Source organism: Ambystoma mexicanum, chromosome 6p, assembly GCF_040938575.1.
Source record: "Ambystoma mexicanum isolate Mex_15411 chromosome 6p, UKY_AmexF1_1, whole genome shotgun sequence".
NCBI classification, from domain to species: domain Eukaryota; kingdom Metazoa; phylum Chordata; class Amphibia; order Caudata; family Ambystomatidae; genus Ambystoma; species Ambystoma mexicanum.
This window is the reverse complement of record NC_090935.1, coordinates 887,221,597-887,240,364: the sequence shown is the minus strand read 5'-3', so window position 1 is coordinate 887,240,364 and position 18,768 is coordinate 887,221,597. Positions and strand designations below refer to the sequence as shown.

At 42.4% G+C, this 18,768-nt stretch overlaps 1 long non-coding RNA gene across 3 annotated transcripts in view; it reads left to right on the top strand.

Moving 5' to 3' along the window:
• Positions 1-18,172, top strand: part of LOC138510071 (uncharacterized) — a 34,256-nt gene extending 16,084 nt beyond the window's left edge. For 2 of the 3 annotated variants that reach the window (XR_011280310.1, XR_011280312.1), the window contains exons 3-4: positions 4,343-4,547; positions 5,024-12,149. This is a non-coding gene — a long non-coding RNA (uncharacterized lncRNA). Of the gene's footprint in view, positions 1-4,342; positions 4,548-5,023; positions 12,150-13,093 lie in introns of those variants that run through there. The other variant, XR_011280311.1, reaches the window with a different exon arrangement.
• The last annotated feature ends 596 nt before the right edge of the window (positions 18,173-18,768 follow it).

Here is an 18,768-nt window from a genome sequence, read left to right as displayed (position 1 = left end):
GTTGCCCCCCCCCCAACCTTTTCATATGGTTTGTTTGAAATCTTTGCATGTGGTGTTTGCCATTTTAAATCTTTTTTTTTTTTTAATGAGGCATTTTTTTATTTTTGAAAACTTGAAATGATTTTTAAAAACAAATGTGACATACTAAAGTGGGGGTTTGCAATGTTTTCACGGATGTGGGCTCCTTTTGTAGATGGATCGTTGGTACCAGGTGAAACGATCTTTTTCACTGTACTGATTGAGGGGGGGGGGGTTGATTTAGAAAGAACACTCCGTGACCGCACGGAGCGGTCTTTCTATATCGAATGGTCATACTTATCAAACCCCTGCGGCACATGAGTGCGCGCAGCGCCTAACAGGCACTGTAAGCCCCAGCGGAGATGTCGCAGGAGGCAGAGTTGAGTTTTTGTGTGTGTGGGTGTGTATATGTGGGAAGAGGGTTGTGGGTGGGGAAATGAGGGTTAAACCCTCTTGCCCCCTGATTAACGAGTAAATGAGAGGGTGGAGGCAGGAAAGGGGGGGGGCAGTAGATGATATTTCCACATTTTAAAGCCAACACAAAACTGGATCATTTCCTAGTGCCCAAAGATGGTAGGAATCTCAAATGAAAAGCAAGAGAGGTGGAAAAGGACAAAAGAAATGTACAAACACGAAGTTTGAACTTTGGGTTCACATTGGTCGCAGTTGCTGGAGAAGTTGAGCCACGTGTGTGGTTTGTGGTGCTACTTTAGCAAATGGACAGCCTGGAGCCAACAAAATTTAAGGTGGCATTTGAAAACCAAACATGCCGATTTGGCAAAAAAAAACACAACGATTTCTTTGTATCTCAGCTGCAAGGCATAACAAAGAAAAAAGAAACAGTTAAAACGTAGTCAAGTCCTCTGTTTTGTAGAAAATAATTCAGAATGCTGTGTTTACAAATATTTGTCCTTTAATTTGAGTTATTGCAAGCAATGATTTGGAAAGATTTTAGTGTTTGGCACCCACACCTCCATTTGGGGCACCATTCTACACCACCGTGTGATTGTTTGCAACCGATAAGCATTTTAGAGTCCATGTACGTGGGGGGGGGACCCAAGCCAGGTACATCTTTCTTAGGGGGGGTTCAGGGTCCAAAGAGTTTGAAAACCACTATGACTATTTTATGAAGAAAAAGGTTAAAGGCATAAAACCTCTATCCTTTGGCACCGTTATATGTTAACATATATTTTGATTGCTAGTTTGGAAGAGCACTTAGACCCTCCGCAGTCTGACAGTGCACATGCAAGCTTGAACGGCGGAAGCTTAATTACTAAACAACCTGTTGCAAAATCCCTGGTTGCTATTTTACTTTGTAAAGTAGGCCATTATGCATGTGCTTGCGGTGCCCTTGTGTGCGAAGTTGCTAGGTGTATGGTGCGGTGCATATTCAACTTGTACACATGACCTCATCTTCAGTGGGTACGAGCAAACCACTCCAGTGCTTTACTGTGAAGGAAAAAGTCACACGGGCCCAGCGATACTGGTCGTCTGCTTAAGAACATTGCAGTGTCGGAAAGCCCCCGTGAGAATGTTTCTATTGTAAATAAAGGGCATTGTGGCGCCATGCTTGTAATTTTCAATAAGTTGCCCAAGCAGCTGCACGCCGGTGCACAGATGCCCGCTGGCTAGATTTCCCTTGTGTGAGGATTGTTGATATGTGGCACGTGGGAAGTGTGTGCAACATTTGTAACATCTTCAATATTGCTTAATTCTGAAGCAGGGTGCCAAAGGGCACAGTTCTGTTTGGCTGCCTACTTTTGAAGTGTGTGGCAGATTGTTTGAGCCCTTGTGTGCTGTACACACTGCCAGGTGTAGGCTCGGGCCGGGGACGGTTGAAATGCCCTGATGAATGTGCTCTTTGATTCTTGCTTTCCTGCTTCTGGTGGCACAGGGTGCTTTGGACTTTACAAAAGCTCCAGATTAGATATGTTGTTGTAATTCTGCACACAGAATATGGTTGCAGATATTGGCTATCCAAGCTCTCATTAAGAAGGGAGAAAAAAGGCGTCTCTAACCAACAGTGGACAGATGCCCCCCCCCCACCATCTGTTTATTTCTCTTAACATTGCTTGCGGCCTGATCCTTGCTTTCGTTGAACACCAGCCAACAAAAATAAAAAGTAAAAATACAGAATGCCACTATCTAAGTGGCATTAATTAATGGTCCAGCAACTTAAAGAGATTTGCATTAAAGGAGATTCTCGACCACCTCGTCCCTACCCCCACCACCTCGTTCAAGCTCAGGAAGATAGTTTACAGTATATGCATCAGTTTGAGGTTTGTGTAATGTGAAAAGTGTACCGGACAGGTACTCTGTTCCCAAGTTAAGTTCTAGGTCAAAGAACCCCTAAAGAGGCTCTGTAAAGCTGCCCCCATAAAAAGTGAACTGTCTGGCATTCAAAGACTATAATTTTGTATTGTAATGCTTTTGAATATCATTTTTTTCACTGCTGGAAGTTGCGGATGCTATACCTCTGAGGCAGAGCTGTTGTATTGTTTTTACGCCATTTATTTTAAAAAACATATAGAGAGTTTGTTTACCCAGTTGATTTTTTTTTTTTTTCCTTATTTTTTTTCTTTGCCCTTTCAGTTCACAGTAGAACGTAGTTGTGCCAGCATTTGGATGTGGGGGACAGTGTTCTAATTCCCTTCATGACTTGTGCTCTCCTCATCTATCTATGTTTAGTTTATGTTCAACACTTTGGAGAAATTGCTACATGATTTAATAAATACAAATGTAAGTTTCGGGGTCTCGGATTACTGCATGTTCTAGTTATATTTATGTCCCATTCTGTATAGGTTGATGAGGTTCCCAGAGGGTTTCTAATGCTCCTTCAATGCATTATGTTTTTTCCAACCATTGCACCTCAGCAGTTAATTGAAAAGTTTGCCTGTAAACTTTATAACTTATTTATTGAATGCTTAACAGGGCTAGAGATCGCTATGCCATTAATTAAAAAATATATTTTTTTGATCATTGTTTATGATGATCTGGGGTGAATGCTTTTTATGATGATTTTCTTTCTGTCTCTACTAATGGAACCGGTTCGTTTTCGTTAGGTGCTGTGGTGCTTGGAGCCGTTTTCTTGCCTTTCCGGGTTTTTCAGCAGCCTTGTGTAACAGAGGACTGGCGCAGTAGCAGGAGTTTTTTTTTACCTGGGTGTGAAAGGAGCGCTGTTAATTGCTTAGCTATTTGAAAGTGGGCAGTCACTTTATTCCCTTAAGGCAGTAGTGGTGTTCAAACCTTTTTATGCTGAACCCTCTGCCCCCGCGAGTAAAATATAGTTTCTGCTCCTCCCCTCACAAGCGCTTATATTTTATTATTAAAAACACTTGCCATAATCCTGTTTTAAAGAGCTTCATGCCCCTCAGTTTGAAGACCACTGCCTTAAGGCACCCGACCTGTTCAGCATACAGAGGCCCACTTTTCATGGGTGGGGCGATTCCTTCCCTTCCCAGTTCCACACAATGACTGTTCTTCTGATCAGTCTGATCGCTTTCAAACAGTCGCAAAGTAGGGGATAAACTCCTACTGACTGCCCCTCTCTGGCTTTTATGCTGTTGCTGCTCCAATGCCCCCACAATGTTCCACATGAATAGGTCCATGCCTTCCTCAGATAGGTGCACCCAACCCTCTAAGTAATAAGCTATCCACGTATATCAGGCTGTGGCGTATGTGTGAGAAACCATGCCTCTGCAAAAAGTACCCATGGCTTGGTTTACGTTTTTGCAGGGCTTTTGCACTGCCCTAGTTCAGCTGTAGTGCATAATTTATGACGCAGTAGCAATGCTTTGAGGGGTGTGGGGGGGGTCTGACCTTTCTTGAGGACAGTGCTTGACTCATATTAGCAAAGGCCTGCCTGCTAAGGTGTAATATCACTTAAAGTAAAGATCACTTTGGTCATGGGTTCTGTCCATGCATACCCTCCTATTTCCGGTCCCTCTAATTTCCTGTACATGTTGCTGTCCGCAAGTTGGGACTCTCTAAGGTTGATATTTACATTTAAGAAACTGAAACGGTGCTTGTCTTGTAAAGGACACATACAAAACGACTGCAGCATTTTAGGTTCAAAAGCTCTGCAGTTAAGAACATATTGCCTCTCCAGAACACCCCCTTGTTAGCGAGCAGGTGCAGCTAGTTGAAGCCACAATGGGTGAAAGTCTTGGAGTTACCAAGCACCAAAAGACTCTTCACTCACAAATAGGTACACATCAGGCAAGAACATCCATAGCAAGCCCACTATAAATTAATGGTTTTGGGTACAAACAAGTTTCACAAATACTTGGAGCATACTAAATTTACTTTTTTCTTCTTCTTGTAGGCAATAATTCAAATCATGGCACGCGTTAATGCGCTTTTCTTTGATTCCGACAATACTTTTTGTATTTGAATGGATGGGGAATTCAAGCCTTTGGCTATTCCTGTTGAAGTTAATTGTAACTGGCTGATACAGGGTCTTGATGAACGTAGAAGAGAAATATGTGAAGAAATGGATTTCAAAGCAGTAGTGATTTTCCAGTCGGCAGGTAAGCCATTGTTTTTTTTCCTCCTCTATTTGATATTTGGGGGTGGAGGGTACATCTGACGTCCCTACCAGGAGGCATTCCCTTTTTTCACAGAGGAGTGCTGCACAAAGCCCAGCACTCTTTTACAGCATCTCTTTCCTCTAGCGTAACTCTCTGAAGTATAGGTGGTCTACATAATTTCTCTTATATTATTGGGCATTTGTAGAGCACCTTTTACCATTGGTATGATCTCAAAGCGCTATGGATTGATTGCCCTTGGCAACCGTAGTCCAGGTCCGAGTATATGTGCAGCTAGACTGAGTTGTGGGTAGCTGCATGGGGAGGGAGGCAAAGTGCCAGGGAGCCCAAAAATAAGCAAAAATGAAACCAAGGGGATGGATAGGATTGCGCTTAACGGGAGTCACTTACCCCAGTGTACAGCTCAAGCAAAATGTCTGTTGTTTTGAAGTTTTAACTTGTCTTTTTCATACCCACAGCCAAGAAACAGTGTATTAAGACACAGAAAATATTTGCTGAAATAATTAAAACCTATTGTGATGCAGAGGGACTTCAGGCTTTCAAAAGAAAGGCAGAGGAGGAGAAGCAGCTACTGGTGGAATCTGGGAAGCACTGGAAACGGAGTGTTGCATGAACTACAAGAAGAAGATGCAGTGAAAAAAAACAAAAGAAAACAAATGGTGTAAAAGCTGCTGGGTGGAAACTCGCTATTCCCCAACTTAGTAATGGCTGTTTACAGTTAAGGTCACACAAGCTGGAAAAAGTAAGTCTTTTGGCAGGGATGTCTAGTGTTCTTTATTCCTGCCTCAGAATGCACCTGTGTTACTTCACTTGGACAATTTAAAGATCTAGTAGTAAATTGGCAGATGTCACCCTGTAATGTTGCATTTCCCAAAGATGTAGCTACAAAGTATTGGACTACCAAGTAACAGTCAATTGCATGCTACAAAGGTTTTGTGGGACAGATCTAATTTGACAAGCTCAACTCTATCACGTCTTCTCAACAGTGTGTCCTTGTAACAGTATGACGGTCGTGCCTGTTTAGACAGTGAAGTGACACCTACACGTTCCCGCACACCTGCTCAGACATTCAGATTACGGTCTTTAAAAACAATGCAATTGGAACATCCCACAACTGAATTTGGTTGGGTTGCTACGTCAGCCCCTGCTACTAATCGCCACCGTAATTGTAGCTCACATGCTGCTGTGTGAAACTGAAGATGCAAGTGCTCTTGTGTGTAGAACTAGTAGTTGATAAGGTGAATTTGTAGGTTGGTGCCAAATGTAAATGGTACATGTTTTTGTGGTAATGCGTATTGTCTATGATTTCTGGTGAGGTCAGCAAGAAATGTTAGTAGGAATATACGAATAGGTACTATTACCACAGGAAAATAGCCAACCCATAGGGAGCTTTGCATGTTGAATGTGACTGGCTGCCAAAACAGTAAAATTATAAAACATATTAGACACATCAGTACACATAGATCGGGCACATAAACGTTTTTCAAAGTCTGTGCCAGTCTGAGCACCAGTCAGGTCTAGTTGTTGACACTTTCCGAGGATCACAAGTCATTAGATAGCACACATCGGCAGGAGCAATATTGTAGGTAATAATGCAAGTCATATTTCTCCATTTGCGATCTATCAGTGCAAAATCGGCAGTACTCAGACGGAAAAATAATGTTTGACATCCGAATCTGTCAGCCAAACAGAAAGGTTAGATGTTCAGCACACGACTGGCCAGGAAGACCCATATATTCTCAGGTTGATCCACAATCGCAGCATAGCCATGCTGAACAAAAGACATGGAAACTGCGGGAGGGGGCAAATCATCATGCCCACAACGTTTCCAGGGGCCACGATACCACGCAGCGGAACTAGCAGCAGGCGGCGTGTTAACATCAAAACCATTATTCGTCATCCAGATCGTTGAATTCAGCTACAACATGGGGACACTTGCCATTTCTCGCATGTCCCTGGACCCACCCAAAGGCACTCCACACACATCCACAAGCGCAAACGCCACAAACAGGGTCTGAAAACAAAATGTCAAAAAACAAGATATCAGTGGAGTACATCACTCGCGTAAATAACATTTGTCAGCGGGAACAGGACTCCATTTTCTCTTTCCTCGGTTCCATCACAAGAACAATTTGATCCTCTCCGGCGGACCACTGGGTTTCTCAACCCAGACTTTCGCTCCCTGAACCATTTTGTCTGATGAGCCAAAACATTTGTCCCCACGTGTAGTTATCACAGTGGGTGGCTCTCCTTTCTTCACCAGAAACAATTTTACAGGTACAATGATTAATTGCGCCACCCTATCGCCCTTCTGGCAAGGTAGCATGTTCTCTCCACTATTAATGAGGATGACCTTTATCTCTCCTTGGTAGTCACCATCCACAATCCCTCCCAATACCTGGATTCCTCTTCAGGCTAACCCAGATCTGGAGAAATTAATCCCATATGTTCTGATGGAATTTGTAATCCAATTCCTGTGTAGGTTAAACCAATTCCCCTTGGTTCCTGTCTAATCTCTTCCCTTGCATGTAAATCCACCCCTGCAGACTCTGGTGTGGCTCGATAAGGAGCTAGCTCTCCAGATGACATTTCCCAATACACCAAGGTTTCAGTGACACTATTCGGTTTCATTTGTAAAGCTGGCATTAACATATGCATCAATGGTGTCTCTCCTTTGGCAATTGGTCTATTATTCGACACTTGTGCTGCATCCAAAACATGTTCACACCACCCTTTCAGACTGCCTTCACCAGTTTTCGGCAACTGTTCTTTCAACAAATCATTCTCTCGATTCCGAATCCTCAGGATGATAGGAGATGTGAAAAATCCATTCAGCCCCCCTTCTCCTGACGAGTCTTGAATCGGCTTTCCTTTCAAAATGACAATGGGTCACATCTCAGTCTGTAACTGGATACCATAGTACAATGCCACTTGATCTAGTAATTTAATCGTGTTCAATTGTGTAGCTCTCTTGCATGGCATTAACATCAAATATCCGGACTATGTGTCCACAATTGTGCACGCATACCGACATCCTCTGCTAATCTGCATTGGACCGATATAATTGATTTGCCAGATTTGTCTAGGTAATTTACCTTGTTTCAATGTACCCTAAATAATATGTGGGATAGACCTCTGTTTGTGATGTTGGCACACTTGCCATTATAAAATCACAGTTTTCACGATCCCTAGCGGAAGGCTAATTCCTCCACCTGATAGCAACCTTTGCTCCGAGAAGCCCACTTTTCAGGTGTGCCCACTTAGCAAACCCTTCCAGATCATCCTCCTCAGATCTCGTGTCCATGACTGAAATTGCCATTGTCATCTGCAACAGAATTGAACCAACGTTCCAATGAGTCGGTTGCGCAATGGGCGTCTACATGATGCACAGTCACTGTCCTGTGCATCAACATCTCAGCAATATCTTGCCAGAACTCTTTCCCCCACACCTCTTTAGCATGAATCTTCCATCCATTCTTTTGCCATGTTGGCAACCAGACAGCTAGTCCATTCGCCACTGACCATGAGTCAGTGTATACTGAACAACAACCAGGTGTCTCCTGCTTCAATGCCTGATATAATGCATACAATTCTGCCAATTGACTACTCTTCCCTTGCCCTGATGTGGTCAGTACTTTCTTCATTTTGGGATTATATGCCACAGGTTTCCAGTGTTGCTCGGTCCTCGCATATTTGGCGGAACCATCAATGAACCATGCATGCTCAGTTTGTTCACTCGTCAACCCTCCATATGGGAGCTCACCATTTTACAGGAGACTCTCTCACCTCCGCCTCCTCCAAAGGTTCCAAATCAACCAACGGAACACCAGCCACTTGCTCATGCAATTTTGCAACTCCCCCGTTTCCCATTTTGGCACGATCTTGAATGTACCACTTCTACTTAATGATGCTTTGTGTCTTGGGCATGCCTTATTCGGTGTGTTTTAGGAGAGCTCAATACCCACTGCATGATCGTAATTTCTGGTTGGATCAATACATCATGACCTACCGTCATTTTCTCTGTATCCACAAGAGCCCAATAGCATGCCAATAACAGTTTTTCAAAAGGAGTATATCGGTCACCAGCGTTGGGTAACTTACTACTCCAGAATCCCAAACGAACGCGCTCTCGGTCCCGTTTCTGCCACAAACTCCTATTTGCATAGTTTTCTTGTGCCAACACATTCAACTCACTTCCCCTACCCTGAAGGGCCATAAGTCCAGCACTCTCTGTATAGTATCTTTTGCTAATTGAAACGCTTTCTCTTGTTCCTCTCCCGACTCAAAATTGATCTTAATTCAGGTCACTTTATAAAGGAGGACCAAAGTCTGCCCCAAATGTGGTATATGCTGTCTCCAGAGTCCAAACAAACATATGAACAGTTGAGCTTGTTCTTATTGATAGCTGTGGAGAACTGTAAGATATTTTGTTTAGGCTTTGGCACCATCTCACAATGTCCATTATGCCACTGAATCCCCAGAAAAATTAGTCTCTTCGGGACCTTGTGTTTTTGTCTCATTGATTTCCCATCCCTCCTTCTCAGTCCCTCGATAATGAGCTCTGGGTCGTCTGCACGCTTTGCTCATCCTTTCCCTGTATCGACAGGTTTGCATGGAATTTTATCTAAGTGGTCTGCCACCAGCCGATGACAGATGGTCGGACTATACATGTACCCCATGCAGAGCAAATATGGCCGATGGCCGGGCACGTCCTGTCATGGGGAAGGTCATACCTATATCTGAAGCGTTGCAGCTTCTCTTGTCGAGCATCCTATCGGGTGTGGGTTTGATTCATGACTTTGTTGTCACTTTCCTCTTTGATGGACGGCGTTGATATGTGCGTCTTGCTTAGTGTCCATATTTTGAGGTTCAGCGCTGATGATGTTCGTGACAGCACAAGGATCTCAGTAAGCGTGTGCGGCACTTGTAGCAACCTTTTCTTCAGTGTAATGGCCTCACATCCTGTGATTACCTGAGATTTGATGGCCTCCTGGTTATTATACAGGTTGAATTCACAATATTTGACCCTGGACCTGAGGCATGCTACAAATTTGTCCATACTTTCTCGTCATTGAGTGGAACACATGCTGCTCGTAATCAACGTTCCTGTATGTTGCAAAATGGTCTTTGAGTATCTTTTTGAGGTCATCGTATTTGTACTCCACAGACTCCGCTAGCTTGGTAATTATGTCCATACCTCGGGACCTGCCTTGACGGTGAGCAGTCCAATGATGCGTTTATCTTCCTGCAAACCCACTGCATGCAAGTATGCATCAAACTCTTTCATCCACTTGGTCCAACTTGATGGTGTCAAACTGCAGGATGGATGGCACCAGGAATAAATCTCTCCCATGCTGTGCAGTCCCGGGAGCTCCTGCAGCCTGGTCTTAGCCCCGTGCTGGGTCTGACATGGTGCTGGGGGCGTTGGGGCTCTAGCTTTTGGTGGGTCTTTACACAGCATGCTCAATGGACCACTATGGCATGGTAGCCCTAATTGCTGTCTGCACTTCCCTCGTGCTCCTGGGGCATTGTCTGACTCTGCCATGTAGCGAACCAACTGCATGGGTGAAGCCGTGACACGCCTGACACAAAGGCGAAAAGGTGGCCACAATCAGGGTTGCTTTCTACCCAAAGTCCCAGTAAGCAACAGACCTGCCTGCCTCCCCGGCGCACCAAAGGTCTGCCTGCCTCCCCAGCATGGAAAAAAAAAGGAATAATAAATGCTCCTGCCTGGGAGAGCCCACCAGGGCACAGACCCTACTGGCAACCACTCCTGCCTGAGGGAGACCTGACAGGGCTTGACGGGGAATCCGCTGTCCTGTTCGGGTGGCCTGGGTTTGCAGCCATTAATAGACGCTGTAGGGGCTGCCTGTGGTGTGTCCCTCAACTATTGCTCAGTGAATGAAGGGAAGTACCTCTGAGAGTGGAGGGTCCACAGTGAATGAAGGGAAGGACCTCCTGCCTGGGGGAGCGGTAACTGATGTTGCAGCTGCTACCAGCCACACAAAGAACCTGTCTCCTGCCTGGGGAAGACGAATCGGTGCAGCCACTGCCGCTACAGGAGTGGAGGAAGGGGCCGAAGCAACAAAGGAAGGGGCAGCCCGAGACACGGCCAGAACCACAACTCTGATCACAGCCCTCACTTTCAGAGGGTGGTCGTGCAGCCAGGGAAAACACAGCCTGCTTCAGGACCCACCGGGATGTCTCCTGCCAGGGGGATATGAGCCTGATCATGGCACAAATGATGCCGCTCATTGTGCCCCTCTGGCCATTACTGCTGACTCCTGCAAGCATAGAAGAGGGGCACCCATGAACTGCCCCTGACATCACCAGCGGCCATGGAGACAGTACACCATCCCGCTGATACTCTGTGGACACCCAAGTACAGCAGATGTGGCCCCTGGCACACCCATGTGCGGCTTTTCCTGCACCACCTTTTTGGCATTTTAAAGTTTGCCAAGTATCAATGTATATGTCCATTGTCCCCATTAGCTACCAGGCGATAGCAATTGTGGAAGTATGTAATTTTGATGTAGTGTCCATAAGTGCGTTGTTGTTTTGTTGTATAGACCTGGCATGGGATGTCGGGATTAACGTTCCTCCTCAGCTCCTGTAGAAACCATGTGTCGTGTGACATGTGAGGAACGAGTCATTAGCCCAATTAAGGGCCAAACGGCTTCCCGCTGGGCAGTCAGACTACCACCACGGACTCCTGCCTGATGTGGTCATCTGCAGTGCGTAGAGCGCAGCACAACTAGGCAGAGTCCCTGCCAGCAGAGCCTGCACATATATTGACGGTCCCCCGGCAAAATAACACAGAGCATAATATCTGGTTTGTGTCAAAACTGTAAATAATGTGATACTAGCGATGCTGTTGCCTTTTTGCAACTGATTCTAGACCGGTATTCTATTATTCTATTCGCAGGTCTAGAAGCCTGACCGATGTATTTCTTACAACTCCGGCAATGGATGCAGTGGGTGCTTTGCAATTGAAAAAAATGTTTCAGTGTCCATGAGTTTCCAGCAATTCCAAAAGATATGGTTTCTTAGTGAGCCCAAGGCATAAAATAAGCAGTGTCATAGCAATTTGCTATGCAATTCTGTAGATTTGCTAATTAAATTGACACTTGAGTAGCACAACTAGCTATTTAAATTACCCTGTTCAATTGAAGCACAGCTCACCCTGCATTCGCCTGAAGCCCTCAATGCTCTCTCCACCCTCTTTTCTCTGCTCACTGCAAGTTCAAATGAGGCTAACTGAGACAGTGCAGCAGAAATCATCTCCTCCACTCTTAAACGTTCCAAAGGCCTGTGTAGAAGTGCTAGGTAAGAAAAGTTCTTTCTTTTTCAAATAATTGCAACCCAGAAGTAATCTGGGTGATACCTTTATTAAATTAACTATATCCTGTTTGGTAAGGACCAGTATGTGTTCCTGCATTTAAGACAGTCCTTCAAATACATTTCTAAAAATGCAAATTGATAAATAATGCATAATTACAGTATTGCTATATAATGTTGTATTGTTGCTCATTTTAGTCGTGGGTATAAGTAACGTCCGGTGCCATTAAAGATATCAGCACAAAATTGCTAATCAAATACATTTGTTTGCTAATCAAGTACATTTTAATTAGCAAATTCTGCTAATCAATTTTTGAAAACTAATTTATGCCTTATGAGCCTGCATATGGTACATATGGTACCAAAGAAAAGGTAAGATGTGTTGCCTCCAGAATATTTAATAAAACCTTGAACACCTGAACCAATATTAAATCTAAAGGCCATAGTAGATTTTCAAGGCCACCCTTGGCATCCCACTATCCTAAACAAAGTGAATGAGTCTGCACTGGGATTATTGGAGGCCCGGCGTGGTGACTGAAAGGCAGAGTATAAAAGCATATTAAACATCTGGCACAACATCCAGCTCAATTGCAGTTATTTAGCTCAAACATGAGTTCTCCAAAGATCTCCATTTCATTAGGTTGCGGTAGAGTTCGGCATTCAGTCCCGGGCTAGTATGCTTGCATAAAGAAGTTAACTTGACAAATAAACCCCATGGTATGACAAGGTTTTTCCTAAACTAGAGAGTGTATTGTTGCTGGAGTTATAAAGTATCGAGGAAGGCAGAAATATTAAGTTATGTTTGTTTTATCCAGGGAAGCCTGATCAAGAACAAGGGAGCACGTTAATTAAAGTGGGAAGTACGATGTGAGGGTTCTTATAGAAAAAATAGATAAGGAAATAAGACCAATTTGCTGGGCTTGAAATTAAGATTGCAGAAGCTAAAAGCAGCCTCTGGGTAGCCAGCATTCGCCAGTGGCCAGGCGGTACGAAGCGGGAACGCAAATCTAACTTCCACATAAGATGCAATCATAACATTGTGTCCATTATTTATGACCCCTTATACTTTAAATATTGTATAGTCGGAATCGGTGCTGAGTCTTTGGGAGAGCGGAGTGAGCGGCCTATTGCTTTCATTTTTTGACTCTGTTGCCAGCAGTGAGTGTCTTTTTTTTTCTATTCTACTAAAGGAGGAGGAATTTATCACATAAAGAGCCCAACTCCCCGCAGAGCGGCGCAGTCGGTGCTGAGTCTTTGGGAGTCTTCGGGAGACTGATTGGAGGTGGTGGTATCTCCCAGAGCAGTCCTGGTAAGTTTGGAACAATTTAAACTTACACTTACAATGCTTCAGTCACACTGTGATATCACTGCACTCGGACACCATGGTAGCCTCGACTGGATCGTAAACAAGGCATCGGGCCAAACCACGCCCAATGTTGGAAACAGCCTCCCGCCCCTTTCACCTTGTCAGATAACGTGCTCGGTGACAAAATCAAAAAAAAGGACAAGTCCAGTGTAACCAGATAACTGATCAAGCATTAAATAAAATGGATTTGCATGAGAAAGGTGCAAGAACTGCTGTGGCAAAAAGCCCAATACAAGCAGAGCAATCGAGCATGCTTGAAACAAACCATAACGCACTTGACATTGAAGCTGAGGAAGCAGGCGCACACAGCTTTGATAACACGCAGACGCAATTAAATTCTAAATGACTAAGTTCACACAGACACTCTATAAAGAACTGAATCATGAAATAAGCTCACAGAAAGGAAATATTTCTCATGACTTGATTTCCTAAGTGAAGCCAAGCAAATCTGACGGAAATCCTTTTAAGTTGGAAAAACGAATAAAGATGAGCATGAGTGGACAGCAAGACCGAAGAAGTGCAACAATAAGATAATGGAGAAAGAGATGACACAACAAATAAAAGACAATGTCATGACACCATTAACCATACAAAAAAAAAGGGTGATACAAGCGAAGCACCTATGGCAGCAGAATTATGACCAAACAAACATGAGAACTACAATCAACAAAATACCTATACCAAAGATTGAAAATAGACATCTTGCAAAACTGTCCCTTGACATCAACGAAATTGAATCTTTAATGACTAACCACGAAAAAAGACACAAAGTATTTGGAAATGTATTACCGTCCAAATTAGATCTACAAGAGTCAGACAGAACTTCAACTCCGAGATATCAGAATAAAGACCACACATTAATACTACTTGGCGATAATTGAGCGGAAGAACAGAGTAAGGAAACCATCAAACACGAAAATTAAAACCAACCCTTTCAGGATCTGTGAACAACAATGGAAAGCAACCATTGTAATAAAGACCGGATATGTCAATGTGCTGCGCAGAAGGATGAACACATTACACCAATTCCAACGACAATGGCTGAACTTCCAAATACGCTGATGGCAGCTTCAAGCCATGCTCTAACGCCATGCTCTAATGCCATTTCTGAAATTGTATGAAACATCAGCGACACCATGCGTGATCAGGCAACGTTGATAGCCCTAATACATACAAAGCAAATCTTCATGGAAACTTTCACTTCTAAGATCCAAACTAGATTAGACACTGAAGCAGAAGCAAAGCACCAATGGCAGTGCCATCTGCTTGACGTTGTCAGGAATGACCGATCTGACAAAGAATAAATAACAGCGTTAATTAAACTGCTAACCTCAAAACAACACGAGAAAATGGAAAACACAAGACATCAGTTCGGGAAGTATACCGAGTAGGTCACAAGACCCAAACCAAGCGACGGATGGCAAAGGATGTAATATCTAAGAAAAGAAAGATTTCTGAGAAAATAGAAGTAACCATCAAAAGCCCTGCGATGATCTAACAAACAAAAATGAAAAAGAATTGATGCCTCCTAGCTCCATGCCAGTCCAGTTGCTGCGAAAAGAAGTTGCAAAGGACATAGGAGTCCAATCATGCACACACAAAGAACAGAAAGTGAATGAAATTACTGACATAATGAGTAGAGATATACAAACTAAAACCATGCATCAAAACCGTCAATGTACAGCAAATGAAGCAGAATCCTTCCCAATATTCGACAGCACTAGAAAAACAGTGAATAACATAAGTATGAAAACAGTAAAAACCCAGGAAAAACAAAAAAATAACATTAAAGTAACAAAGAGAGGCTTGTGTGCTTTTTTTAAGGAATCTAACAATGCCTTCAATCTCTACCAAATTACCAGCGCAAAGGGAAATCAAACAGAGCACAAAGATAAAATAGATAACTGACAATCAAAAAAAGAGACCGTTCACAATGTCCAAAAGATCAATCACTAGACGACAAGATACAACTGGACCTGTTGATGAATTTATCTACATATTCAGAAGAAATATCTGTAATTGTAATAGAGGAAAGCATGACCTTGCCAGAAGAAACCTCATCTTTATACATTATTGATGAATATGAAGGGCATACCAAACATACGGAAGACGATATCCTCTTATGTGAAGATATATCAGACACCGAATAGGCTGGTCAGAAGAACAATATGCGACCCCCTAATAATGCTTATCACAATGACATTGAAATAACACAGAATACTATAAACGGTCCTCAACTTAGGAAAATTGCCCAACTGGGATCCCGAGAACGAGGCAATAAGAGTAATGCAGTGCTTCAAAAAATAGAAAAATACCAACGAATACTTAAGGCTACCAACTTTTATTGATCCTCGACCGTATTGAACAAAAAGTATGCTCAATGTACCGAGAATAATGGAACATAACAATGGATTATTCTTAAACAGAACTAATCTGCTACGACTACTACATGCGATACCATCGCTCTACATGATCAGATCGGAGGACATTAAAGTAGTAGAATTTATGCAAGATGAAAAAACAGACTCAATGTAACTCGCTACAAGTTGTAGACAACGTGATGAAATATGCGAAGAAATTAAAACTAGGTTTCAAATGCATGCCAAATTATCACATTAACTGCGTACCCTTCCAATCACCTAGAGAAATAGATAAAGAATCTAGATACCAGAAAATACGAAGGCCTGTAAAGACCAGTGTCCCAAACTAACCGAGCCACAAGAACAATGGCAAAGAAACACAAGGGAACAAAGAGGTATAACAAAATCTCCAAATAACAGAAGAACCATACATGGACTAAACCACCAATTAAAATAAGCTAAAGACGCTTTGAAAGCTGATTGGAGAGATCAAAAGAAGACACATTTACAACAATTCCCTAAAGCGAAATTGAATCCAAACCTATGCTCTTGGAACACCAGAGGCGCTTCGCATTTGTTTAGAACAGAAAATAATGACCTTTCCAATTATGAAATATGTCTGCAGGGGACATGGATAGCCAACAACCAATATGTGATGGGTATGTAACATGCATGAGCCCTCCACTAACAGGAACAAAGGGACATCCTTATGCAGGGTTACTGAATTTATTGAAATTGGAAGCCAATATGCAATTGGGAGAGTCTTTCAATCCCAATGCCTGGATCCAAATCACGGTATGCGAATATAAACAAACGAATGAGAAAGATAAAAAACAAATGCAAGGCTCAAAAGTCATCGGAATTGTAAACCTATACTGGAATAGACCTGCTAGGAGTGATGCCATGTTCATTGATGCAGTCATAACTAATATAGATGCACTGCAAGTGAAATATAAACAGTTTGATATGATCATCTGCAGCGACTTGAACATTCATTTGTTCTACGTTAATGGTGTGAAAATTCCAATTAACAAACTCGTAGCTAAAGTGCAAACATGGACAAAAGAAATAAGTAGGAGAAGTCTAACGCTACTAAATGGAACAATAAATGGAGATAAACCACCGAAACCAACGTGGTCAGGAGGCACATCAAAGGCTTATCTGGATTACATATACACCTCTCTAAACATCCTGGAAAAAATTTCGCAGTCATTCCTGCGACACAGAGTGACCATAGCAAAACAGCCATCACGTGGATGGCCAAACACCAGACCATGTGTATTATAATAAATACTGACTATTGAAATTAATACTGGATCCAATAGATTACGAATGTCAGAACACCAGATCAAAAAGTTGAAGGAAGTATTTGCTGAATCAACCATGAAATATAAAGAGAAAATTGATTATGAATGGATGTTGATACCTTTCAAATCACAGGTGGAACATAGATGTAATCATAAAATTGAACACACACATTCCTATAACAACCAAATCGCCTTGAAGAAAAAACAAATGCGTATGGCTATAACAGCTGCACGTAGAATGCGTTCTGAAGAAGGTTTAAAAGCAATCAAAACACTGAAACAACAATATCGAAATTGGATGAAAAACACCAGAGCTTCCAATGACACTGAATGTATGCTACAGGCGCTGAGAAATAAAAACACGAGAGAGTTGTGGAACTTACTCAATGGGGAAAAACATAAACCAACAAAGGATGATCCTAGACGTACCTGAAAGAGAGTGGATAAGCTAATTCTCTGAGCTATACAAAAAAGAGCAGAAGTAACAGAACATGAAATGATGACACCCAAGAAAAAAATGAAATGGCACACCAGATGGGACTATGAGGAAATAGTGACAAATATCAGGTGACTTTATAGCTCCAAAGCACATGGACCTGATGGTCTTAAATGTCATCTTAAAGAAACATCCGGAAGCATGGGCTGAGCTATGAATAAACATTTTCACGCTAATCTCAAAATACAACTATATTCCAAAAACTTGGAACTCAGCAATCCTGATTCTCATTTTCAAACATGGCGACAGAAAAAATCCCTGCAATTACAGACCACTGGCTCTGCTTGACCCACTAGGGAAGGTGTTGGCTTCATAACTCCTAAAAAGATTGCCAGATTAGGCAAAAGACCATAACTACTAAAATTGGAAGCAATAAGATCTAAAACCCATATACATGGGCCTTCATAGATCTTCAGTTGGCCTTGGAAAAAAAACTAAAGAGATGGAACTGCCCAATTGAAATTCCTGAACCCATCAAAGTACTGTATACAGACACGATGATCAGAGTGCACCTATCTCAAGACAGCGCTGTATCAACTCCGATACAAACTTCTAATGGTTTAAAACAAGGCTGTCCTCTAGCCATAACACCCTTTAACTGCTACTTGTTAGATCTGGCTGAAAATCAAAACAACATCACTGCTAATCCTCCCCACAAACTAAATGCGCTGTCCAGTCATTTGGTCGAAAGACATTTGGTCGAAAGCCAAATGGTCGACGGAATTTGGTCGAAAGCCAAATGGTCGAATTTTTTATTTATATATATATATATATATATATATATATATATATATATATATATTAGGTTTTCGTTTAGGGGGGAAAAAAGGATTTTTTTAGAAAGAAAAGAGGGTTGGGGGGACCCCCACCCCAAAAAAAAGTGAAAATACAAAAAAAAAAATTCAACCATTTGTCTTTCGACCAAATGGTGTCGACCATTTGTCCTGTCAACCTTTTTTTTTTTCGACCAAACGACTGGTAACCACTAAATGCAACACCAATACCTTATATTCTACATGCAGATGACCTTGTGATACTTGACAAGACTCAAGTTGGACTACAAAAGAGACTGAGGATGTTGGAAAAACATGTAGAAAAAAACGATTATCAAAACATTTCAAGTCATGACACTGGCACATCAACAAAGAGCAGCAAGGTCCAAAACATTGTCAATCCAGTTAAAGGGAAAACAAATAGAGCAAGTAAAAACAACCAAATAGCTTGGCATCTGTATTAACCAATCAGAGATTGAAACGGATTGGTCTGAACATCTGAAGAACAATGCTCGATCACTTGCCCGGCAAGGACTGATAATGCAAGAGAAACCTGGCCATTA